We start from the raw sequence: 27100 nt of genomic DNA, 5'->3' as shown, positions 1-27100 counted from the left end.
GCTGTAATCTCCTGCTTATCTCACTGTACACAACAGGCTTTAGCGTTCCATGGCCAGCTCTTCGGCCTTTACTGTCTTTGACTAAAATTTCCATTCAAATGGGGTTTGTTGTTCATAGGAGTTTGATTTTGCAGCCCAGGTGCTGTCTCGGGTCAAACGTTGAGGGTGAGACAATAATATCTTTTTTACAACTCGATTTGGAACATATTTAGAGATGGCATTTCCAGCCCTGCACATTGAGTGTTTCAGCCTGGTCCCCGTGGGGTAGGGCAGGGCCCGGGCGACGTGCAAAGCGACCAAGCGAGACGTGAAGGATTTCTGTTACTTCGATAGTGCAGTGAGCTGTTCTCCCCAGTGCAGAGATGCCACCCTACAGTTGGGACCGCTTACCCATGCGGCAATTCAGCTGACAGCTCAATTCGAGCTCTGCGGTTTACAGCTCCTCACCCACAGTAAAGATGTTTTTAAAGTTTTTTTTTTTTTTTTTTTTAGTTGCAATACGCCAAAGTGTTGAAAAGATTCTGCTTTTTTCTGCACTTCTTGTTTTGGCATGTTTGCCATCAGCTTTATTTTCATTATTGTTCTTTTGACTTTCATTACTGAGTTTATTAAGAATTCATTTTATTTATTTAAATTTTAAATAATATTTTAAATCATTTGATTATTCTAAATAAATTTTAAGTATCAAGGCAATTCATATTGTGCCATGTTATTGTATTATCATTTATATGCTGTTACGATATTTACTCATATTTTACGTTTTCATTTTGATCTTATTTCAGGTATTTGTTTCAAGTTTTGTTATGCGCTTTTGTCATTTTCATAATGTTTTTCTTAACATTTCTATTTAAAAGTGCTAAAGAGGATCTTTTCGTCGACTGAGAAACCAAAGGCCGTTACTGAGTTTTTGAAATGAGCGCATGCGTAAGAACAACCCCCCTCCTTCACAGCTCATTTCAAGGGAACGCCTCCCAAAACTCGTGCACGAGTATTGGAACACGAGTGTTTACCACCGGCATTCGCTGTGTTGTGTTAGTGGATTCATTATGTCAGACTCACCGCAGGTAACTCATAATCTGCAGTTGTTATTCCTGTCTCCTGACAAAAACATTGCATGCGGCGCCTGTGGAGTGTGGAAAGTTACTGGAGCGCGCAGCCGCGCTCGTCTCTCACAAGGAACGTCATGGCAGTGATTGACAAGCCAGAGGGCCAATCTGCGCTCGTCTCTCACAAGGAACGTCATGGCAGTGATTGACAAGCCAGAGGGCCAATCCGCGCTCGTCTCTCACAAGGAACGTCATGGCAGTGATTGACAAGCCAGAGGGCCAATCGTTTACGTGATGATCGCGTAAACGATTGGCTGATGTTTTTAAGGCCCTACCTCGTGCACAGATGATGTATATTAATATTATTACTTTCAGTGCACCTAATAAATAGTCTTTTATCAGTTAGTAAAGACAGTTTCAAGTAATATTGCAAAAATGTATAAAACAAAACATCCTCTTTAGCACCTTTAACTTTAATTTATTTTTATTTCAGTTTTAGTTTAAGTAATTGTAGTACTTCAAATTAAACACTTTTTTTCAGTTATTTCTAATTTTTCAATTTTATCTAGTATTTTATTGTATTATTTTATTTTATTTTTTTATTTTATTTTATTTTATTTTATCAAAAACAACTTTAATAGTTTTAGATAATATTAACAAAACTGGCTACGTGATCATGTCGGCCCTGTCTTAAAGGCACACTATGTAAATTTTCGCTATTAATGCAGGTATGATGTCATTGATAGGCGACGCAAAGACACGGTCCGTGTCCTGGTTAAAATTGCTTATGATTTAAATATTCTTGGAAATATCTGGGATAATGTAAGTATACAAGTCTACAAAATACATAATACATAGTTTTTTTTATATTTTAATCCAAAAATCTTACATATTGTGACTTCAAATGGATAGTTCACCTGAAAATTAAAATTCAGTTCACACATTTACTCATTTACTCAATAATTTTTACTCACCTTCATGTTGTTCAAAACCCTGCATAACTTTCTTTCATCTGTTGAACAAAAAAGTAGATGTTTAGCAGAGTGTTAAAGGGATAGTTCACCCAAAAATGAAAATTTGATGTTTATCTGCTTACCCCCAGGGCATCCAAGATGTAGGTGAGTTTGTTTCTTCGGTAGAACACAAATGATGATTTTTAACTCCAACCATTGCGATCTGTCAGTCGTATAATGCATGGCAATGGTAACAAAATCTATGAGAGTAAAAAAAAAAAACATGCACAGACAAATCCAAATTAAACCCTGCGGCTTGTGACGACACATTGATGTCCTAAGACACGAAACGATCGGTTTGTGCGAGAAACCGAACAGTATTTATATCATTTTTTACCTCTAAAAAACCACTATGTCCAACTGCCTTGAGCGCACGCACTGCATCCGGTGCGTGAGGTGTGTACGCGCTCTGGCGTAGTTTAAACAAGGTGCCTGTAGTACAACAGTTGTTATACAAATGGAAGTAAACCAATAAAAAACATGGTTTTATTACATCAAAACTTCATTTTATTTTGTTACTTTTCGTAAGGGCAGATTTACAAATAAAAAGGACACATACAAAGATCTTGTTCACATTCCTCAGTTGGATGTGGAAAAACCATAGGCACAGCTTATGGTTTAAGTCATACGTGATCCTCTTCTGGGTATGTAAAATCATCAGGGGAAAAATGATCGCTGCAGACCCTCAACAACTTTAGTGCATTAATGGGTGTGTTGATATCCAGCTGAAGAGCAATCAACCATAACTTTGGGTGAGCAGGCTCAGAAGTTGGAAAGAACGTATTCTTTTAGTTTTAAGACGGTTTGAACAACAATTGGACATAGTGGTGTATTAGAGGTAAAAAATGATATAAATACTGTTCGGTTTCTCACACAAACTGATCGTTTCATGTCTTAGGACATCAATGTGTCGTCACAAGCCGTAGGGTTTAATTTGGATTTGTCTGTGCGAGTTTTTTTTTTTTTTTACTCCCATAGATTTTGTTACCATTGCTATGCATTATATGACTGACAGACTGCAACGGTTGGAGTTAAAAATCATCATTTGTGTTCTACTGAAGAAACAAAGTCACCTACATCTTGGATGCCCTGGGGGTAAGCAGATAAACATCAAATTTCATTTTTGGGTGAACTATCCCTTTAATCCTACTTTCTTGCATATAATGAAAGTGAATGGGGACCAAGGCCTTCCAAGCCTAAAAAAAGATCAATGAAGCACAACAACAGTATCATTAAAGTAGCATTACTCATTCACTGTTTTCAGATTCTTCAGAATTTGATAGCTTTGTGTGAAAGTCATTATTCATGAAAAATCTTGCTTGACAGTCATGGTCATCATTCACTTTCATTGTATGGAAAAGATCAGCCTGGACACTCTGCTGAACATCTCCTTTTGTGTTCCACAGAAGATAGAAAGTAGTACAAGTTTCAAAGGACATGAGAATGCAGAAATAAAGACTGAACTTTCAAATTTTAAATAAACTATCCCTTTAAGATAGTGGAAGGAATCCACATACTAACTCTGTTTTTTTTTCTGTGTAAGAAAGATGGAGAAATGTTTCATCTTGCATGTTAAAGGGAAAAAAAAGATGAAAAGACAAGTGACTGGGCGAATGTGTAAAGGGAGTGGTGAGTTTCTCTGTTGATGCTCTGCTTTATTTGTTGACTGACTGCAGGCTGTGGCACTAATGAGCCCACACCTGTCCCTAAAGTTGGGCCTGTGTTTGGCACTGATGGCAGGGGGGCTGCCCATTTTAAACAACCCCCTGTGCCGTTAAGTAATCTGACTGTCAAAGAGGCAAGTCTGATGCTGCCTTCATCAGTCACCAACCGCCACTCGATTATGCAGCTCCGCTTGCTGCCAAAACACACACGCGTGCACATTAACACACACAAAAGGAACAATAAGAGAGAAGACGAAAGATAAAGCGAGTGCGAAAGAGGGTGAGAAAGATAGAGGAGGGGAAGATGGAGAGAGACTGAAAGTGGGGTCACAAAGCATAGCTAAAATATGCTACCGCTGACTTCTGATTGGACGATAAGGTGGGAACTTTTTGCCACTGAACTGAGACGGCACAATAAATCAAAGCGAGAACGGTTGCATAGCTCTTCCGTAGAAAGACTCTCTCACACTATCTCCACCGTGCTCTTGTCCTATTTAAGAGGAAGAGATCTGCCCAAGATTGAAGGGTTGGGGAATTGGAGAGGTTCTTCATTTTTGGCTTGAAAACGAGAGGATTTCAACACCTGTAATCAAAAGTGAATTCGCCTCAGAGAGGGGCTCTTTATAGTACAAAAATAAATAACCAGGTTGACGCGGGTTCCAGTATAACCCCTATTCCCAGAACACCGTCTTCTGACATGAAAGGAAAATAAATGTTAATCATTACTTTTGCCGCCTTTCCATCTTGGTACTCGCAAACAGATATTTCCTAGCCAATGAGAACGCTGAATCATGTTGGCCTGTTTTGTTTCACCGCAGCTCCTGTTGACAGATGCATCTGCTGGGTAAATATTGATGGATTTGTCCACTAGAATGTTCCAGAATGGCTTTCTCACTGTCTGCATTATTCAGAGCCACCAGGACTGTGCAGCGAGAAGCATAGATGTAGGAATATTTAACCGATTCTTTGTCTAGATGAAGATTTGTTCATCAAATTCAGTCAAACCTATCCCGTAGGTACTTCCTTTTCTTGCACTAACTTTTCTTTCCTCGCTTATTTATTCAGAAATTAGAACCTGTTTTAAATGACAGAGAGAGTTAGGCTGACAATTAACAGGAGAGGGATGTGTTAATACACTTCAGAGAGGTATGAATATTCAAAATAAACAGCAATGGTTTATGCATGGCAGTCAAATCTCATGTGTACTTATTAGAGAGGCAGCGACTTTCATATGTCAACCTACAGCGGTATGCTGAATTACTGTGACATTCAACAACTCTGAGAAGAGAGGCTGAAGTATATGGCGTAATGCGGAGTGGTTTTACATAGTTTGACTTGACTAGTTGAGACAACTTTGAGAAAAGATTTTGATAGAAGCCTTATGGGAAAATTTGACGAAGGTGACATAAGTTACTACATTTTGCAGAGGTGAGATCAAGAGTCTCGGCACTTTACTCGCGGCTGATTATATTTTCTTAACCGCTTTTTACATCATCTGGATTGAGGCTGTTACTGTATAAATAACAACCACTGCTTTTGATCTTAGTGGGGAATAATTAAGAAGGTAACAGTTTTTGAGAAATGGCGGCTCAAGGATGTTGCACCCATGCCCCATTTTCTATCATCACTCTGTTCACTGTAAAAAGTAATACGCTATATCTACTCCATAAAATTTTGGCAACAGATTACAAGCAATATTATTAATTCAATTCAACAAATAGAACTGAGTTAGAATGAATCAAATGAATTCCTTAAATGTCAACCATTTAAAACGAGTAAAATTATCTGAATAACAGACAGACGTCAAAGATTAATTAAAAACTTTTTATTTTTGATTGCCAACATTGAAGACACCTGATGATAACAAGTAAAATCACTGAAGGAAAGAGAAACACACAGATTAACAGAGGTTTAGATGTTGATTTTGATTTTATTTAAAATGTTTAGTCGCCATTATGGTGATCAGTATTTCATTTAGTTGCGCAGTTTGACTTATTAAGTGTATAGTTTTTGTAATGGTGTTTGCTAATTTTTAAATTGGTTGACTTTTTAAGGAATTAATTTGATTAATTCTAACTCAATTCTTATATGTTGACTTTAATTAAAGGTGCCATCAAACATTTTTTTTTACAAGATTTAATATAAGTCTAAGGTGTCCCCTGAATGTGTCTGTGAAGTTTCAGCTCAAAATACCCCATAGATTTTTTTTTTTTTATTAATTTTTTTAACTGCCTATTTTGGGGCATAATTAGAAATGCGCCGATTCATGTTGCGGCCCCTTTAAATGCTCACGCTCACGCCCACGGAGCTCGCGCTTGCCTTAAACAGTGCATAAACAAAGTTTACACAGCTAATATAACCCTCAAAATGGATCTTTACAAAGTGTTCGTCATGCGGACTGCATGCATGCGTCGGATTATGAGAGTATTGTATTTATTTGGATGTTTACATTTGATTCTGAATGAATTTGAGGCTGTGATCCGTGGCTAACGGCTAATGCTACACTGTTGGAGAGATTTACTGTATAAAGAATGAAGTTGTGTTTATGAATTATACAGACTGCAAGTGTTTAATAATGAAAATAATGACGGCTCTTGTCTCCATGAATACAATAAGAAACGATGGTAACTTTAACCACATTTAACAGTACATTAGCAACATGCTAACGAAACATTTAGAAAGACAGGTTACAAATATCACTAAAAATATCATGTTATCATGGATCATGTCAGTTATTATCGCTCCATCTGCCATTTTTCGCTATTGTTCTTGCTTGCTTACCTAGTCTGATGATTCAGCTGTGCACATCCAGACGTCCTCCCCTTGTCTAATGCCTTGAACATGAGCTGGCATATGCAAATATTGGGGGCGTACACCCCGACTGTTACATAACAGTCGGTGTTATGTTGAGATTCGTCTGTTCTTCTTAGGTCTTTTAAACAAATGAGATTTATATAAGAAGGAGGAAACAATGGAGTTTGAGACTCACTGTATGTCATTTCCATGTACTGAACTCTATAAATTCAATTTTTAATTCTACGGCACCTTTAATAATATTGCTTGTAATCTGTTACCACAATTTTATTGAGTAGATAGTGTATTACTTTTTACAGTGCAGGTTATATAATATTCATCGTAATTTTAGATTATTATTAAATTCATTATCACAAATTGTATCACTGGTTGTGTCCAGTTGTGGTGAAACTGGTAGCTTTGGCTCTCAAAGGGCCTCAAAGCATCGATGCTTTCACACTTCTCTTCTCCAGGCTCTTCATCAGTGGCATCACACCATATGTTTCTCCGCCGATCTACCACACTGCTGCATACGCGCCATCTGCTGAGTCTTCCCTCGTTCCGAATGCCTCCTCACTCACGCCTTGTGTTCACTAGAAACTGACTAGTATAGTATTCCATAATGCCATATATCTCGATATTTGTCATTCATATAATGGCTATTTTTGTGTGTGTTTTTATGTCTGGCAAACTGGAAAAAAAGTGTAGTGATGCTCTGATATTTATTTTCTGATCGATAACCTTGTCCAATAAGCAGCCACATTTAAATTCCTATTCTATTTTGACCCCCCTCACTAACCACTAACTAACTAACTAACTAACTAAATGCTAACCAGTATTGTACCAATATATTGTGCAACAACAAGTACACTACTGTTGAAAAGTTTGGGGTCAGTAAGATTAATTATTTATTTATTTTTTAAGAAATTAATACTTTTATTGAGCAATGAAGCATTAAATTGATAAAAAAGTGACAGTAAAGTCATTTGTAATGTTCTAAAAGCTTTGTATTTCAAAAAAATGCTGCTCTTTTGAACTTTCTATTCATCAAAGAATCCTGAAAAATCGCAGTTTCCCCCAAAATATTAAGCAGCATAACCGTTTACAACATTGATAAAAGTAAAAAATGTTTTTTTGAGCATCAAATCAGCATATTAGAATGATTTTCGGAGAATCATGTGACACTGAAGACTGAAATTTCAGTTTTACCATCAAATATTTATTTTAAATTGTAATAATATTTCACAATATTGCAGCTTTTACTGTATTTTTGATCAAATAAATGCCTTGGTGAACATTAAAAAACATTAAAAAATCATATGACTCCAAACTTTTAAACTGTAATTTATATAACGGTAATGTATTTATTTATTTAGCCTCAATAATAATAGTTAAAATGTTGTCATACTTTAGAGTCCCTGTTTGTTGCAAATGTTGTACTTGCGATTGATGGTCAGCCTCTTTAAAAAATACTTAAAATGATGTTTGTATTCTCTTCATTATTTATGATAGCATTTTTATTTCAATTTTTCTCATTTCGTCATTCACTTTGATATGCTGTGTCTGGCACAGAGCTGTTGGTCGACTGGTCTTCTTGTGTTCTCTGATCTGAGATAAAAGAGATTTGTAGGTTTTTTTTTTTTTTTCTAATGGTGTGCAAAAAATAAAAAATCTGTACCAGTCAATGACTAATGGAATTTTGGTTTAAAAAAAAATAATAATAATAATAATAATAATAATAAAAAATACAGTAATAATACAGAAAGCTCTACATTTATAGATCATAAAGAATCATAATTGGAGAAATGATTTGTGCAGTGGTTGTAAGAAATGCCTTTCAAATGATTGTACAAATACACACAAAGGGAATACAAGCTGCGTTTGAGGGAGCTCACAAATCAAAATGTAATTTCGGTTTGTTGACGGCTCGGCTGCGTTGATATTACACATGGCACATTATCATACCTCACACCTCCAGACCTCACAGCGCTGCCAGCGTTCTGCAAGCAGAAGGTGCGGCACCATTATTTTGGTGATGTGGCTCTAAATTGCATGTTTTATTAGAGGTATTCTATGGTCCATTGAGCACTAAATTTAGAAGACGAAATATAGCGTTTTTTGCTCCCTTCCTGTACTGAATTTGTTAGACAGGTTTCGTTTTCTTTCAGTTTTCTGTATGCTATATGAGGTTGAAATCATGTTGTTACAACTTCCTAATTTTGGTCTAGGGTTAGAAGAGGTAACAGTGAGATTGTGATCATTATATGCTGTGATGGTGGCAAGAGACAAAACGCTACACAAAACTGCCAATAAACATTGTTTATTTTACAATTAAGGCATGAGGCGTGAGATACAGTAATGATAGTAGAAATAATGAAAAGTTATCAAAATATTAATTGCTGTGAAGAGAGGAATTAAAGGGGTCCTTCATTGTTTTCACTTTTTAAACTTTAGTTAGTGTGTAATGTTGCTGTTTGAGCATAAACAGTATCTGCAAAGTTACGATGCTCAAAGTTCAATGCTAAGGGAGATATTATATTTTACAGAAATCGATTTTTAAAGACTACAACAAATGGCTGGTAGGGACTACAATGAGCTTCTTCCTGGGTTGGTGACATCACAAACCCCAAAACTGACATAAACCCTGCCCCCGGGAACACGCAACAAAGGGGGTGAGGCCATGTGAGTAGGGCCCTATAAAATCAGTTTTATTTTTTCCCAAATTCCATTTTATTTTTTCCTAAATTCCGTTTTTTCCGTTTTAATTTTTCTGGATTCTGTTTTTTTTTTTTTTTTCAGTTTTATTTATTTTTTGACTCTATTTTAATGGTTAAATTAATTTTAGTAATCAAAAAGCATGTCTAATTTATTGAAATAATGAATCTTGTCCAATTTACCAAACATTTAATAAAAGTTTAACAAAAAAATTACATTTTTTTTAGGGCCCTACGTTTTATTCTTTCCCCTCAAATTTTATTTTTACAATTTTGCACAACAGAGCTTTACTGTTAAAATTAAAACATGGAAGAAACACTGAGTTTGTTTAAAATATATTTTAATAATTTATTATTAAATTAATTTATCTAAATTCTACTGTACAACAGTAAAATGTTTCTGTCAAGTTAAATCGAACTTTTATTTTGACGGTTTGCCTAGAGCTTTGAGTTTCTCTGTGTTTATGACGGTAGTTTTCTCAAACAAAGAGGTTAAATGCTGATGAAGTGATTTTCAGAGCAGCTCTGGAGATGAACTCGTGCGTTCATATAGTGAGGCGAACATAGACTGTAAAAAAAATATGGACGTAGTGTCCGTGACGTCACCCATAGATTTCTGAACAGCAGTTTTGACGCGTAAATGAGGCCGCGGCCATCTTAGCTGCGCGTCACTGCACGTCACTCCCGGATAACTGAAAATGGGCAAAGAGGCGGGAGGTGGTTTGGCTGAGTGACTGGTTTGAGTGACCATGTTAGCAAGCAAAGGAGCTATCAATCTAGATACTATCTAAATTATTAATGAAGATAAGTTTTATCATCAGAAAGTTCTAAAGGTTTACTGTCAATCTACGGTGTTTTTTTTTTTAAGATATAGATGCTCCAACACCGGTAATTTGTGTTGGGTGTGCAAATAACAACATGGAAAATCAAAATGGGACCTTTATAATAGAGATCGCGAGATGAATCCAATCTGTGGCACTTGGGTAAAATAAAAATGTCCATTGCCAAACAAAAAACAGTACTTTTTGTCCATGAAATATTGATATATTATCCATTGTTTGCATAACATTTCTTCTGAATGATCTGCTCTCTGTCATCGTTCTTCAAGAAATAATGCAATCTGAGCAGCGTTTATGTTGTAAAACTGTATACGATCGTATCTAACAAACAAATGAGTCCAAAGTATATTTTTTCAAAATAGTGCAGCATTTTTAGTTACAATATCCAAGCAGTGCTGTCAGAGTTGTATATCCTCCTGGTATTGTCACTGTAGTAAATCTCACAAACCAAACTTTTAGCCAACAACGTGTGTTCTGTTTCTTCCGCATGCATGCACATCTACACAGACACACATCAGTCTCGAATATTATGCAGCAAGCCATATTTTATAATTGTATAAAATAATCAAGCACAAATACGGCTGAGATGCCAAATTCAGCGGCTGGAATTAGCTGAGGTAAAGTGACGGCTCACAGAGAGCAGCGGCATCTACCTGTCACTCAAGTGACCACGCCCTTAATTATGCAGAACTTTAAGGCTTAATATAATTTAAAAGAATGAGTTAGAAAAAAATTCACCCCCCTCACAGTTGTCATGTAGGGCAAAATTAGCAGTATAGACCAAAACCACAATTTGAACCAACTTGTAAACCAATTTAACATGGGACTCAATGAGATTCTGCTCTCTTTTGGAGCCTGTCCCTAGCGGCCAGTCGATGAATCGCAGTTTAAGTCACTTCCGTATTGGCTTCACGAGAGACTGGGGGAGGTTGCCGCTTGGAGGCGACAGAGGATGAAAACACTGCGAGCGTCGCACGTGCTTCAGCGTGCGTGCGCCCGCGCGATTGTGTGTGAGGCGGTGTGAGGTAAATGAAACTGCGCTTCCGCATCATTCATTTCAGAGGCACACAGACATGCAGGATTCATGTTTAAATAGTCTTTTTGCGGTTTAATATTCAGTCACTAGTCTATATCGCGATTTAATTTACGTGTACTGACCTGCTTTTAATTCATTCATCAAAAATTTGACAAATTCCGTGACATTCCGCGTTATATAGTAAATTCCGTTTTTATGACTGGATTCCGCGATTCCGTCCGCGATTCCGTGATCGCGGAAATTATAGGGCCCTATGTGAGAGTGTTGTTACCATGCTGTCATTTTACGCCGGATTGCTTCACAAACGAGGGTCAATTCAATGCTGGATTTGCACAAAAGATTAACATGACTGCACATGCTAGTCACTGAGTTGAATCAACTCCATAGCAACTACTGTACATAAATGTATCCAATAACTATTCAGAAATGTCCAGATGTATTCTAAAAGTTGTAACTTCTTCCTGAGTCTCTCCATCAGTGTCCGACTCTGGTTTGAAAATGTAAGCTGAACACCGTTACTGACAATCATCATTATGGCTGCGTGAGATTCTCCAGCTTTGTTGTTGTTGAGCAACCGAAGCGTGATCTGTTAAAGCTCCGCCCTCTTTTGGAAAGCGGCCAGGAGCAGCAGCTCATTTGCATTTAAAGGGACACACACAAAAACGGCATGTTTTTGCTCACACCCAAATAGGGGCAAATTTGACAAGCATTAATAAATGATCTGTGGGGTATTTTGAGCAGAAATTTCACAGACACGTTCTGGGGACACCAGAGACTTATATTACTTTTACAAGTATTATAGGTCCCCTTAATAAAAAATAAAAAAAAGTGTAGTGTAATGACATTTCTTTTCTGGCAAAACACAGTTAAATGAATTCATACTTGTATGATTTTTTTTTTCTCTGTGTAACACAAAAGAGTTATTGTAAAACATGTTAGAAAGCTGAATGACATGATGATTAGGTAGTCTAGGGCTTTTTAAACTGAGTAGGGCTACTGTGGGCTTCTAGGTGGGTCATGGGAAATTTGAGAGGTAGAAAATATATTTTAAATTTTTTTTAGGACTGTCAAACTGGTTTGGAAGGATATATGTATATGTACAATATAAACTTAATTTGATAAGTTTGTACATCTAACATTACAAATTTTCCAGATATATTTAATATTTTAATAATTTGTTATTGGCTTTGTACTATAACAGTATATAAAAGCCAATTATTTAACACTGAATTAAGAATTATATCATGCTTTTTCACACAGTATAAGTAAAAAAATAATAGATATTTAGCTGCCTTTGTTTAATTTTAGGATTTCTTGGCATCAAAATGTTTGAAGACCACTTGGCCAGTTATCCAGCAACCAGCTAGTTGATCTGTGAAGTTGATTTATTTATTTATTTATTTTTATTTATTTTTTTCATTCTTGCAGCTGTGTTTTAATTAGCATCCTGTGCTTTAGCATTTAGTTTGCACAGTAATTAAATATTTTAATTAGCATGCTAATTAAAGCACTGCCACCTAAAATATCTAAAAACAAAACGAGGAAAAAAATCATCTACAGTATAATCAGTTTTTGGATGACTAGTTGATTAGTCGGCCTTTGTGACCCTAGCATTCCCAATTACCCTTAGTGTCTACTATAGCGCTTCTGTAAAAAAGAATTATCTCATTTTGTTTAGACTGCGTAATCATCGTCTTGCCAACATCTCCTGCTATGTGAAGCAGTTAAATCTGAGCAGTAACCCTGCTCTTCACAGGCAACTGAAGGGAGATCGAGAACAAGGCAGCGTTGTTGATTGACGTGGACATGGATGTTGACAGCTTGTGGAGTGTTCCAGAGAGTGGAAATAAAGCAGCGAGCCAGCCAGAGGTCAGATACCGCACCCAGATTTACACACTCGCTCCAGCTCAATCACAGCTGGCCTGCCTCAGAATGAAGGTGGCGTTTTCTTCCTCTCTATTCTGTTTGATATTGGGTTGGGACAATGAATCAGAAAGGGTAATGAAAGCCTCTCAGCTTCCCTGAGGAAACTTCACTCACTTAATTACTTCAGCCTCCTCTGGTGAGCTTGAAATATGCTTTTTGGGAGCCAGCGCAATCTCTCTTGGATTAATCCCTCGCAAAATTGATGTTTACCATGCAAGCAAACCGAGTATATCCAATCTGTATCTTGTTAGTGCTTGTGAAATGGACAGTTGATCATATGTAGAATTAACTCGAAACATTACATTTGAGGCAAGGCACGTTGAAGATATTGTAATCAGTTTCAGTGCTTAAATTAGTTCGCTTGGTGTTTATGTAGTGTACTAACAACTAATTAGACCTCCATTTGATCGTCTAGACATGAAAAATCACCTAAGCTTTGTAGGTAACTACTTTGGAAATAACATGTCAGTCAGCTAAAGTTATAGTGAATATGAGCTTCAGTGAAGTCTCTGACATTTTGACTAGTCAGCAGTATCATTCTATGAAGCTATACCACTGCATAATTTCCCAGAATGCATCAGGACTGACAGGATTTCAGCACACAATGCTGTGATACAGGAAAGATGGATGGTGTGTGGAATGTTCTTACCATCATTACCTATCTAGAATCCTGAGAAAACAACCGCTCTTTTGCATTCTTTTTCACCATGCAAAACTGAGTCACGTACAATTTTCTTTTCATTTTACCTCTCTTTCTCACCGAAAAGCACACATACGAGCTTTAATATGCCTTTATTTGCACGCCGTACAACTGGTGTGTTTCCATTTACGGTGTCTGATGTGGGTGGGTGAGATTTGAGGTAAGGTTAATGTGCCACGCTCAAGGGCGCTGTGAACAGATTTGCCGTTTCCTGCAGCAGCAGAATGTTCTCGTTGCCAGATGTTGCCGCGGACAGGCGGAGAATGGAGGACAAGATTGCTATAGGAAGAGAGAAGATGATGAAAATGTATGAAAAATGCTTACAGATGGAGTCTGGAACGCTAAATATAGATTTTTTTTTCAGAGGCTGTGTGAGACGGAGATAATTATGAAAGCAGATTCGCGGGTCTGTGCTCTCTCAATTTGTGGGCCAATGCATGTGATTGTGTTTTGTAAAAGGTCTTTTAATTCAGAGTAATTATTTTTGTGCTGTTTAAGAAGAATCTCTTAAATTAATCACACGCTTTTTAAATTACTGTTCATCCAGATTATTTTGAACTATTTATTATAGTGATTGCAAGGCAGCACTGTATTGATATTCTTCATAAAAAAAAGTTGTGTGGCTTTGAGTCTATGGGCCCTATTTTAACGATCTAAACGCAAAGTGTAAAGCGCACGGCGCAGGTGCACTCAGGGCGTGTCCAAATCCACTTTTGCTATTTTAACGACGGAAAAACGGTCCGTGCGCCGGGGCGCATTTTTGAAATGGGTTGTCCCTATTCTCTTAATGAGTAATGGGCGTAACGTTCAATAAACCAATCAGAGTGTCATCTCCCATTCCCTTCAAGAGCGAGATGCGCTCGCGCCATGGCGGATTGCTATTTACATGGCGTACACGCGATGAGTCAGTTAATATATATGTGTGTGTATTGGCACGATTGTTCAATTAATTAGCCAATTTCGTTCATCATTATAAGTAGTAATAGGCTGAATTGAAAATAGGTAAAATAGGTAGGTAATACACGCAATGACTATTAATCATTACATTTTTACATGTATGTAGCCTACACAATAATATTCTTTTACACTGTAATCCTTTTGTTTTTAATATTTGGCATGTTTGTGTGATGTGCATCTCTGTGTGTAATAAGCAAAGTCAACACGCACTGTGGACGCGCCCAGCGGCGCAGTTTCTACCAACGCGCTCTAACAAAAAAATATTGCGCCATTGACTTTAGACTTTAGACCAGGTTTGAGTTGGTCTATGGCGCAGTCTATTTTCAGCTCCTTAAAATAGCAATGCGCCAGCAATGCGCCTGAACACACCTCTTTTTTAGACCAGCACACCCATGGGCGCACTAACTGGCGCAAATGCATTTACTAATTTAAGGACGTGGCGCTGAACGGGAAAACGCGAACGGTGCCGGATGTAAACTAGCAAACACACTTGCGCTACGCCTTGCGTCGCATTGTGCCGGGTGTATTATAGGGCCCCAAATGTTAACTTTAGTAGAAAAAAAATAAATAAAAAATTACTGATGACTCATCCTGCACTACACAGATGTTTGGCCAGTCAAATGCTGCCTACACTCTAAACAACAACAACAACAACAACAAAATAATGCATCAGTTTGCATTAATTGTTTGAGTTATGACACCTCTGAGCAGTGGCGTGCACAGGTGGGGGGCTTGAGCCCCTGCCCCTTTGATCGCAAAAGTGAAAGTGCCCTTTGCGGTTGCATCACGGTGCCCCTGCATTCCCATTTCTCCTCTCCTGGAGCACGGTTTCTACTTAGGGAGACCCACAACCAACCACATTACATAACATTACAGAAACTCTTTTAAATGTCAAACATAGCAGCATTAAACATTAACAGGTCTTCCCTAAAAAACACATAAAATCACACTTAATTCCAACATCTGTTCTCCTTATCCAGTCCTATGCAAAGCATGCTGCGAACTAGAAATCCACTGCCTAATTTCTGAAGTTATCAAGACAATTTCATTACGTTACTACAATTAAGGCAATTAATGCAGTAATTTGAGTTTAATTACAGACAATATTCATTTGGTGTAATGATCAAAATTATTATGTCAACAGAACTCAACAATATAAAGTTTGCAACTTAAAAGGTTTAAAGGTGCCCTAGATTCAAAAATTGAATTTACCTTGGCATAGTTAAATAACAAGAGTTCAGTACATGGAAACGACATACAGTGAGTCTCAAACTCCATTGTTTCCTCCTTCTTATATAAATCTCATTTGTTTAAAAGACCTCCGAAGAACAGTCGAATCTCAACACAACACCGACTGTTACGTAACAGTAGGGGTGTACGCCCCCAATATTTGCATATGCCAGCCCATGATTGAGGCATTACACAAGTGCAGCCAGTATTAACGTCTGGATCTGTGCACAGCTGAATCAACAGACTAGGTAAGCAAGCAAGGACAATAGCAAAAAATGGCAGATGGAGCAATAATAACTGACATGATCCATGATATCATGATATTTTTAGTGATATTTGTAAATTGTCTTTCTAAATGTTTCGTTAGCATGTTGCTAATGTACTGTTAAATGTGGTTAAAGTTACCATCGTTTCTTACTGTAGTCACAGAGACAAGAGCCGTCGCTATTTTCATTTTTAAACACTTGCAGTCTGTATATAATGCATAAACAACTTAATTCTTTATAAATCTCTCTAACAGTGTAGCATTAGCCCGTTAGCCACGGAGCATAGCCTCAAACTCATTCAGAATCAATGTAAACATCAAAATAAACACTGTATTTATGCGATTAGACATGCTGCATGACGAACACTTTGTAAAGATCCATTTTGAGGGTTATATTAGCTGTTTGAAATTTTTTTTATGTTGTTTAAGGCAAGCGCGAGCTCTTGGGGCATGGAGCACGAGATTTAAAGGGCCACACACCCTGAATCGGCTCATTTCTAATTATGCCCCAAAATAGGCAGTTAAAAAAAATGAATTAAAAAAAATCTATGGGGTATTTTGAGCTGAAACTTCACAGACACATTCAGGGGACACCTTAGACTTATATTAAATCTTTTAAAAAAAAGTTCTAGGGCACCTTTAACACTCGGGGGTCGGGAATTTCTTCACATTGCAGCAAAATCGACTTAAAATACTTTTTCAATAACACATAAATGATATTCTCTCAAAAATACAAACATGTTGCTCACATATTATGGTAGCCAAGTTTGTGCTGAATACAGTGTAGTGACATTTTTGTCATTAATATGTTTATAAACAACTAAAAAATGCACAAATGTCAGGGCGAGTCAAAACTTCTCCAGGGCCCCAAAAATCCTCAGATGCCAGAGGGTTAATTAAAACAATAAATTAGAATTTTACAATTACAATTAATTAAAACAATACATTTGAACTTGCAACCATGCAATTATTTAAGTTGTGGTAACAGGTCCCTTGAATTGCCTTTTAGAGTGTAGAATGAGAAAGTCCCTCCCCCTTATACTATCTGCAGCAACTAGCAAGTATAGATAGCAAGATAGCTGTGATGTTCCTAAAGCCTATTACCTATTTATTTAAAAAAGGAAAGGAAATAAGGGAGGCCTTCAATATGTCCTGCCCAAATGTCCTGTTTAAACAGGAAATGAGCTACTTAAAATACAGATTTTGTTTAAAGTATCAAATTATTTAAAGCTTCTTTTTTTTTGTAATTATATTCAGCCTTTTTTTTAACTTTTTTGTTTTTATAAACTTTCTAGAGTTTTCTATATTTAATTCTAAAATTGCTTAAACTTAATCTCTCGTTGTCATTTTGATAGAATATGGGACTGTTAAATGAATGTTTTATATTTTTCTCATTTATTTAATTGCTTAGCCTTTACCCTGCAAAGATGGTGCTGTGTTGTTAATTCTCGCACAGCCATCATGCTTTTATGAAAACAGAGCCAAAGCCTAAATCCTTACCTAAAACTTTAACATTAGTCTTTTGCTACCTTCCTAGAACTATTTCCTTCAGGACATTAATCCTTAATGTGCTATATTTTAAAAGAACATTTGATTTCTTACACACTTGACATTTTACCTGCAACACAAGAGCACAAAAAATAGGGCAGATAAGAATTTCGGGTCTTATAACAGTATGTTTAGTTTGCATACAGTATATAATATGCAGTGTGCACACTCTTTGTATATTCACTTTACTTTAGAAAACTGCATTAAGTATCCACTTACTGTACATGAGCTGTACATGTAACAACAATAGATGTACATTAGCATACAGTGTTTGTTGTGTTTTGCACTTTCTGTATTGTGATCTTGTGAAATGTAGTTTGAATACAATCAAGAGACTTGAGGTAACCTAATTGACACCTTCTCTAGCTGGTTCAGAGGGTATGTGGCGAAACTCCTGAGGGGTTCTTTACTTTGCCGCACATGGCAACACTCTAATGGAGGTTGGGAGATCATTATGAAGGATTGTGATAAGGAGCAGGTGGATGAATTTAACAAGAACTAAGACTGTCAGTGATGTGGTGACAGCTGAAGTTGAAATAACACGGATGAAGACAGAAGAAGTGGCCCTCTCTTATCAACCTCTGCTCCGTTTCCAAGCAGACGGGCATCATTAGACAGGAGTTAGAGCCGGATCATTGTTCCGCTCTGACTTGTTCCTGTGCAGACGCTGATGTCTAGAGGTGGAAAACACTACGGCACGACGGCTCACAAAGGTCAAGCGCTCGAGTCTGAGCTGTGGTCTGTTTGTCATCCAACAACAAATTAGTTGGATTTAGGACTCAGAATAAAAGTGTTTATATGTAAGGGTATAAATGTTGCTTTAAGTTTTTTAGTTGTTTGCCTGGTCGGACTGGCTACTGATTGTTATTTTCAAGGATTCAAATCCGGCCATGGCTCATTGATGCACGTGGTGAGCGAAGGCTGGCCCGTGTGGTCTGATCCAACAGACGATATATATATAGATATATATATATATATATCACAGTTTGTTGCGAATGGGGCTGCATAGCTGCAGACCAGTCAGGGTGCCCATGCTGACCCCTGTCCACTGCCGAAAGTGCCAACAGTGGGCACGTGAGCATCAGAACTGGACCACGGAGCAATGGAAGAAGGTGGCCTGGTCTGAGGAATCACGTTTTCTTTTACATCACGTGGATGGCCGGATGCTTACCTGGGGAACACATGACACCAGAATGCACTATGGGAAGAAAGCAAGCCGGCGGAGGCAGTGTGATGCTTTGGCCAATGTTCTGCTGGGAAACCTTGTGTCCGGCCATCCATGTGGATGTTACTTTGACACTTACCACCTACCATTGTTGCAGACCATGTATACCCTTTCATGGAAACGGTATTCCCTGGTGGGTGTGGCCTCTTTCAGCAGGATAATGCGCCCTGCCACAAAGCAAAAATGGCAGTGTTTGAATCCATCCATCCATCCATCCATCCATCCATCCATCCATCCATCCATCCATCCATCCATCCATCCATCCATCCATCCATCCATCCATCCATCCATCCATCCATCCATCCATCCATCCATCCATCCATCCATCCATCCATCCATCCATCCCATATTTAAAAAAAACAAATCTAAGCAGCAATCGCACTCGGATGCACACCAAAAGTGGACCAAACAAACGTACCGAGACCTTCTTGAAGAGGAAGTGCTTTCAAATGAACTCTGGAGCGGTTGGCTTGAGATGTGAAAGCAATCCGACCCAGTTAACGGACCAATGAACCAAATTATATCATAATTCATAACGGGAAATGTGATATAAAAAACGCTAGTGTCTGATTCTGTGAGTGAGCACATTATTTACCATAGTTGAAAACCAACGAGCGCCTCTTCATCTTAAATGTTGTGTAATTGTACTTCTCCGTGCAAGAATTTTGACAAAGGCTTTTTCCCGCTCTGTTTCTTTATAACATTCATATATGGTCTCGACACACTGACACAGCCTACTAGACAACGACATCCAGAGAGAGCGCGTGCGTTTGTATTTGCCGCAGCATTAATATGAATGCAGTATATAATTTAACAGCGGGAATGATGGCTAAATTCATATAGTGTTTGCATGAATCTCGACATTTACAAATAAAGCCACAAAAAGCTTATGGAGCGAACTTGTCAATCATTATTTATGGATGATGCTGAGAAAACTCTGACCAATAAGAGGACAGTTGTACTCACATGTGTCTTCTATAAACGCATTTTGGTATGCTTTGAAATGTTCCTGTGTGAAAGCGAACCGAACCAAGAAGAAAATACAACATTGTAAAGTCAGGAACACACCAAGCCGATGGTCGGCCGTCGGGCAGTTTTGATTCGACATGTTGAATCGGCGTTGGACCTCGTCGGGCCATATGATCATTCTGATCTGTTCAGCTACTGCCGCCTGCTGTTTCGGAAAGGCATTTCATATCACGCAGGCGCAGAACTGATGTGCTGCTTGGCCGTCGGCTGTTTAGCGTCGGTTTGGTGTGGCAGGGCAACTTTGGACACAGACGCTGCCGACGTGAGCCAACCCAACAGTCTGCTTTCGTCACCACTAGTTCGTCGGCGTCAGCTTGGTGTGTTCTGGCCTTAACAAATTTAGTCTCTGTTTCGGAACAAAACAAATGATCCATAGGTGTGAAAACACCCTAAGGATGGTACAATCTTGGAGTAGCAGGTATGCATAATATAATTAATTACTGACAAAAAATGGAAAAAAAACCCCAAAAACTGCAGAGGTCCCAATCCCATCTAAATTACTATGTGAAATCACAAATGTTTGATGTCAAATATTGTAGCTTACAATATTGTCATTTAAAAAACGAATCCTGTCCGAATACTGCTACTGATGTTTTTGATGATGGTTTTCCTGAGCAAATAATGATGTTTTTCATTGCGTGACTAAAAATATTACAGTAATTTTTCTGTAATTGCAGTAACTGTAATGAACACAGAAGTACATCCTATGACCCTGTTATTATATGATAGGATGTTTCATTTTCTAACATTTGCCCTATAGCAACACATAATCTTCAGTAAACAGTACTCAGTCCTTCTGTTTAGTACAGTATGTTTCTCTTTGTCTCGACCCATTTTACGGTCTTAAACACACATGAGGGATCTTGACTTCCCTCTGTTTTCTCTCAGCTGTCTGAAACTGTATGGTTTCCTCTGAACCCCGTTCCACACCCCATTACCGCAGCCCCATTGCTCTCTCTGAATATCAAACAACAGGACACCTCTGTGTCTCTTAGCCTGCAGTCATGTCCACAGCCAGAGAGACATTAGGGATGCAGGAAACAGGAGACAGTGAAGCAGAAGCAGTAACGCATTCAACTACTGACTGCTGTCATTGCTACATAAGCTTCAAGTTCCTTTAAACTCATTAATGAGGATTTCCAGGGCTGGAGGGGGAGGGGGGTCTGTATTACTGCAATTACTTCTGATGCCATATGAACTGTACAAACATATTTGTTCTTGCAAGTTTTTTTCTTACATGAGATGGGGCGAACAGTATGTTAGGGCAAGAAAATATTAGCGTTTTACTTCAGCAAGCAGTAGTTTATTTGTTTATTTTAAACTGGCTCATGGGCGAATTTTTAATACTTAATTTTTGCCCGCATTTTAAATTATGAAATGACAGTAATGCAAATTATACCCTGAATTAACAGAGTATGCTAATTTAGCATTCAGTTCAGTTAATTAATGAGATAATCAAACAGTGTACTGAACAAACACCATATTGGACGTTTTGTTTGTGAAGTCAACCTTTGTTAACTTGGCATACTTAAATTTGATGCTAACTGTCAAGAAAACAGATTTTCATGTCATTAGATGTCTTGTGCAAATGCAACATTAGTAATATATGATACAAAATATCTTATATATTTCAATAAAATATTGACTAGTATGGATATAGACTATATGTACATATATATAGTACATTATTAGTACATACATTATTTTTATTCATTTTTTAATTAAATTTGAGGTTGGCAAAAATGTTATATATATATGTTATATACAGTACAGTCCAAAAGTTTGGAACCACTAAGATTTTTAATGTTTTTAAAAGAGTTTCGTCTGCTCACCAAGGCTACATTTATTTAATTAAAAATACAGTAAAAAACAGTAATATTGTGAAATATTATTACAATTTAAAATAACTGTGTACTACTTAAATATATTTGACAAAGTAATTTATTCCTGTGATGCAAAGCTGAATTTTCAGCATCATTACTCCAGTCTTCAGTGTCACATGATCCTTCAGAAATCATTGTATATATATATATATATATATAATATATATATATACACACTACAAAATTATATCAGTGATGCTTAAAGAACACTGGCTAAAATTGCTTCCACTGTGTTCTTCATTTAAATGGCACTGCAATACTGAACACTTTGCCAACTGTAATGTCTTATTTTTGCAACAAAGTGTGAGTATACCAACCCACACTACCTAAAAATACATTTTTAGTATAAGGTGTGTTTTGTCTTAGTTATAACTTGGCCCATCTCAGCCTCAGACACGCAGCCCACACAATGTTCACAAACCGCCTGATGTATATTGTATTGTACACAAATGTGGCAAAAGTAGGCAGAAATGATCTCCACGTAAATACTGCTATGTAGAAAAAAGAAAAGAAAAGAAAAGAAAAAAAAGAAAAGAAAAGGCATTTGTGGTTTGCTGATCTTGAGAAGACAGTGTAGGTCTTACACCTGGAGCTCCAGGCTGTTCCTGGAGAGAAAAATGTCTGAATTAACTTCATTTATCATTTTAAGATGTAATTTGATTTGTAGCTTTAGGTTAAACAATCAAAAAGGTAGTTTTCTTTCTTGAAGGCATTTGAAGTGTCACTCTGGTGATGTGTGAATGAAATCGTCAACACGAGTATGTTGTACTGAAAGGCATTAAAAGGTTGGTATTAAAAAAAAAAGTGTGTGATATATAAACTCATTTTAAAACCATAAAGCCATGGGCCATGTACTTCCTTCACTTTTTAATTTGCAGCTCACATCATTAATCTATGAGAAATAAGTGGATGCTGTGAGTTAAAGTGCACCATTTGGCATGGGCATTACTCCTGCTCTCGCTAAATAGAGATAATTGACGTGAAGTGATGGATGGCACAAAATGTACTGGAATTCTAGATACCATGCAGTACTTGATTTGTTAATGAAGATATACATATATTTCTATAAATGGATATGCATGCAGACATACCGCTGTATCTGCTGTTGTACTTACAATCCACAATTGTAATACAGGTACTGTTCAAAAGTTAGATTTTTAAGTAGAGTAAGATTTTTAGTAAAAATTAATACGGTTACACTTTGTGTTTTTATTGTCAGTATTACAGTGTAATTATGCATTTAAAGGTGCCCTAGATTCAAAAATTGAATTTACCTCGGCATAGTTGAATAACAAGAGTTCAGTACATGGAAAAGACATACAGTGAGTCTCAAACTCCATTGTTTCCTCCTTCTTATATAAATCTCATTTGTTTAAAAGACCACCGAAGAACAGGCGAATCTCAACATAACACCGACTGTTACGCAACAGTCGGGGTGTACGCTCCCAATATTTGCATATGCCAGCCCATGTTCCCAACATTATGAAAGGCATTAGACAAGGGCAGAACGTCTGGATGTGCACAGCTGACAACAGATGGCAGATGGAGCAATAATAACTGACATGATCCATGATATCATGATATTTTTAGTGATATTTGTAAATTGTCTTTCTAAATGTTTCGTTAGCATGTTGCTAATGTACTGTTAAATGTGGTTAAAGTTACCATCGTTTCTTACTGTATTCACGGAGACAAGAGCCGTCGCTATTTTCATTTTTAAACACTTGCAGTCTGTATAATGCATAAACACAACTTCATTCTTTATAAATCTTTCCAACAGTGTAGCATTAGCCGTTAGCCACGGAGCATAGCTTCAAACTCATTCAGAATCAATGTAAACATCAAAATAAACACTGTATTTACGCGACATGCTGCATGACGAACACTTTGGAAAGATCCATTTTGAGGGTTATATTAGCTGTTTAAACTTTTTTTTATGTTGTTTAAGGCAAGCACGAGCTCTTGGGGCGTGGAGCACGAGATTTAAAGGGCCACACACCCTGAATTTGCTCATTTCTAATTATGCCCCAAAATAGGCAGTTAAAAAATTAATTAAAAAAAAAAAAAAACTATAGGGTATTTTGAGCTGAAACTTCACAGACACATTCAGGGGACACCTTAGACTTATATTACATCTTTTAAAAAAAAGTTCTAGGGCACCTTTAAATACTGTATTATAATAATTAACTACTACTTGCATTAAATTGATCTAAAATTACAGTTGATACATTTACAATGTTTTATATCAAATAAATGCTGTCCTTCATGTTAAGCAGCACAACTGTTTATCATAATCAGAAATGTTTCTTGAGCACCAAATCAGCATAATTAGAATGCTTTCTGAAGGATCATGTGATACTGAAGTCTAGAATAACGGCTTCTGAAAATTCAGCTTTGCCATCACAGGAATAAATAGTAAAGTAGAAAACAGTTGTTTTAAATGTAATAATATTTCACAATATTATTGTTTTTGCTGTGTTTTTTTATCAAAAACCTTGGTGCACGTAAGAGACTTCCTTCATAAACATTAAAAATTATCATTAATAAAATTGTATATCGACCTCAACCTTTTGAATGGTAGTATACCTTTAATTATACTGATTACTTAGCAGTTAGGTTAGTTAAGTAAAATCAAAACCATAAAATAAAGAATTTGTGTTGTATTTTACAATACTTTTTGCTTACAAAATATGTTAGCAGCATTAAGTTGTGTTGTAATGGGGGCAATTTTAATGAGCTCAAGCCTTTTCACAAAAGCCAATTAAGTGGTGTAAAATGGCTGGATAAACCTTTCTGTTCACACAAACAACAATTTATTTATTTATTTTTTTTAATGCATGTTGGTGTAATTCACATTTCACCACTAAAAGAGCTTATAGTTAACAGGTCTAGTTAACCACTTAGCAGCTGAATTCCCAAAATCCACAAAGGTTTTTTTTTTTTTTTTTTTTTTTTTTATGGTTGCTGCATTTTCCTGCTACAAATGTACAGTATATTTATATAGTTGTTCATGAAATCACACATGCCTAAAATACAGTGAACTAATTTTCATCTCATTTAGAGCTGTTGTTCACACTTGGCAGATTTGCTTCAGTTAAAACAAACTCAGATGTGATAGCTCTACCCTGGTGCGCACCAAACAAGCAGACCGAGACTGCTAAAAAAGGTGGTCTCAGTCTGCTTCCAAATGAAATCTGGTGTGATTTGACTGAAATATGAACCAAAGACATCTAAACGAACCAAAAACAGAAGATTGAATGCTCAAGCATACCTGGTTTTTCTTGTCATAGGAGCTACATTGCCTATTACAGTTCGGTAGGTGTCGGAAAATGCCGTATCCGCGCAGCAGATCTTTGTTTGTGTGCAATGGAGGAATTCCTGGTGCTGTTTTGACTCTTTTACACATTTATAAGGTCTTCATGAGTTCTCAGCAGGTAAAAATACCATTACATGTACACGCATATAATGAGCACCTTTAGCCCATGCAACACACAGGATCTTTTTGGATGTTCAGCAATTTCTTTTCACAAAATATATGTCATCATAGCTGTTTTTTATCTTTAGGTTCTGCCTTAAAAATAACTGTGAATGCTAAGAGAACCAGGACTAAATGTATCATTGTCTTTTTTGATCTGGACCAAAAGAACCAAGATAACCGAACTACAAGTGTGAACACATCTTAAAGGCACAATATGTTAAAATATCCAAAAACCACTTGAACAATGTTGACTTATTATCCCAAATGTGTCCAAGAATGTTTAATTCAAGAGAAATAAACAATTTTACCGTGTCCGTGCATCGCCTATCAATGACATCATACCCGTATTACCCTTGATTTCCGTTTTTTTTTGACAGGTGAGCAACTTTTTGCATACTATTATCGACGGAAAACTAATCTTTGTTAATTATCTCAACACAATTTATTGTTTAAATCTTGTTTTCTTGATTTACAGTGAGTACCATGTTTTACCATGCCTAATATCGATCTAGCTTATTGCAGTGTGCCTTAAGTGTCACATAGTAGCCGCCGACCGAACGCACAGAGTAGCATTATAACAACTTTCAACACACAAATGTATCTAATATGATAAACAGTGCTGCGTGACCCCACATACGCATGACAGGAAGAAGCGGACGCGGTCATCTGCAGCATAATAAAAGCTCCACTGCTCTCGAGCCATGTGTCGCGCTTGTTTCTCATTACCAATCGCTCCAGTGGCTTTCAGCCACACCCTGCTTCATAAATCTTTAAAGGTGCCCTAGAACTTCTTTTTAAAAGATGTAATATAAGTCTAAGGTGTCCCCTGAATGTGTCTGTGAAGTTTCAGCTCAAAATACCCCATAGATTTTTTTTAATAAATTTTTTTTAACTGCCTATTTTGGGGCATCATTAACTATGCACCGATATATAGGTTGCGGCCCCTTTAATTCTCGTGCTCCCCCTCCCCCGGAGGTCGCGCTTGCCTTGAACAGCATAAACACAGTTTACACAGCTAATATAACCCTCAAAATGGATCTTACAAGATGTTCGTCATGCATGCTGCTTGCATTCATCGGATCATGTAAGTATAGTATTTATTTGGATGTATTACATTTGATTCTGAATGAGTTTGAGGCTATGCTGCGTGGCTAAAGCTAACATTACACACTGTTGGAGATATTTATAAAGGATGAAGTTGTGTTTATGCATTATACAGACTGCAAGTGTTTAAAAATGAAAATAGTGATGGCTCTTGTCTCCGTGAATACAGTAATAAACTATGGTAACTTTAACCACATTTAACAGTACATTAGCAACATGCTAACGAAACATTTATAAAGACAATTCACAAATATCACTAAAAATATCATGATATCATGGATCATGTCAGTTATTATTGCTCCGTCTGCCATTTTTCTCTATTGTTCTTGCTTGCTTACCTAGTCTGATGATTCAGCTGTGCACATCCAGACGTTCTGCCCTTGTGTAATGCCTTGAACATGGGCTGGCATATGCAAATATTGGGGGCGTACACCCCGACTGTTCCGTAACAGTCGGTGTTATGTTGAGATTCGCCTGTTCTTCGGAGGTCTTTTAAACAAATGAGATTTATATAAGAAGGAGGAAACAATGGAGTTTGAAACTCACTGTATGTCTTTTCCATGTACTGAACTCTTGTTATTCAACTATGCCAATATAAATTCAATATTTAATTCTAGGGCACCTTTAATACATCAGCTCATCCATGGATA

At 37.1% G+C, this 27100-nt stretch overlaps 1 protein-coding gene across 1 annotated transcript in view; it reads left to right on the top strand.

Moving 5' to 3' along the window:
* Window positions 1–27100, top strand: part of suclg2 (succinate-CoA ligase GDP-forming subunit beta) — a 170599-nt gene that overhangs the window by 37587 nt on the left and 105912 nt on the right. The window lies entirely within an intron of this gene.

The sequence above is a fragment of the Megalobrama amblycephala genome, linkage group LG21 (assembly GCF_018812025.1).
Source record: "Megalobrama amblycephala isolate DHTTF-2021 linkage group LG21, ASM1881202v1, whole genome shotgun sequence".
NCBI classification, from domain to species: Eukaryota; Metazoa; Chordata; class Actinopteri; order Cypriniformes; family Xenocyprididae; genus Megalobrama; species Megalobrama amblycephala.
The sequence above is the reverse complement of the archived record's forward strand: the minus strand, read 5'-3'. Positions and strand labels throughout refer to the sequence as shown.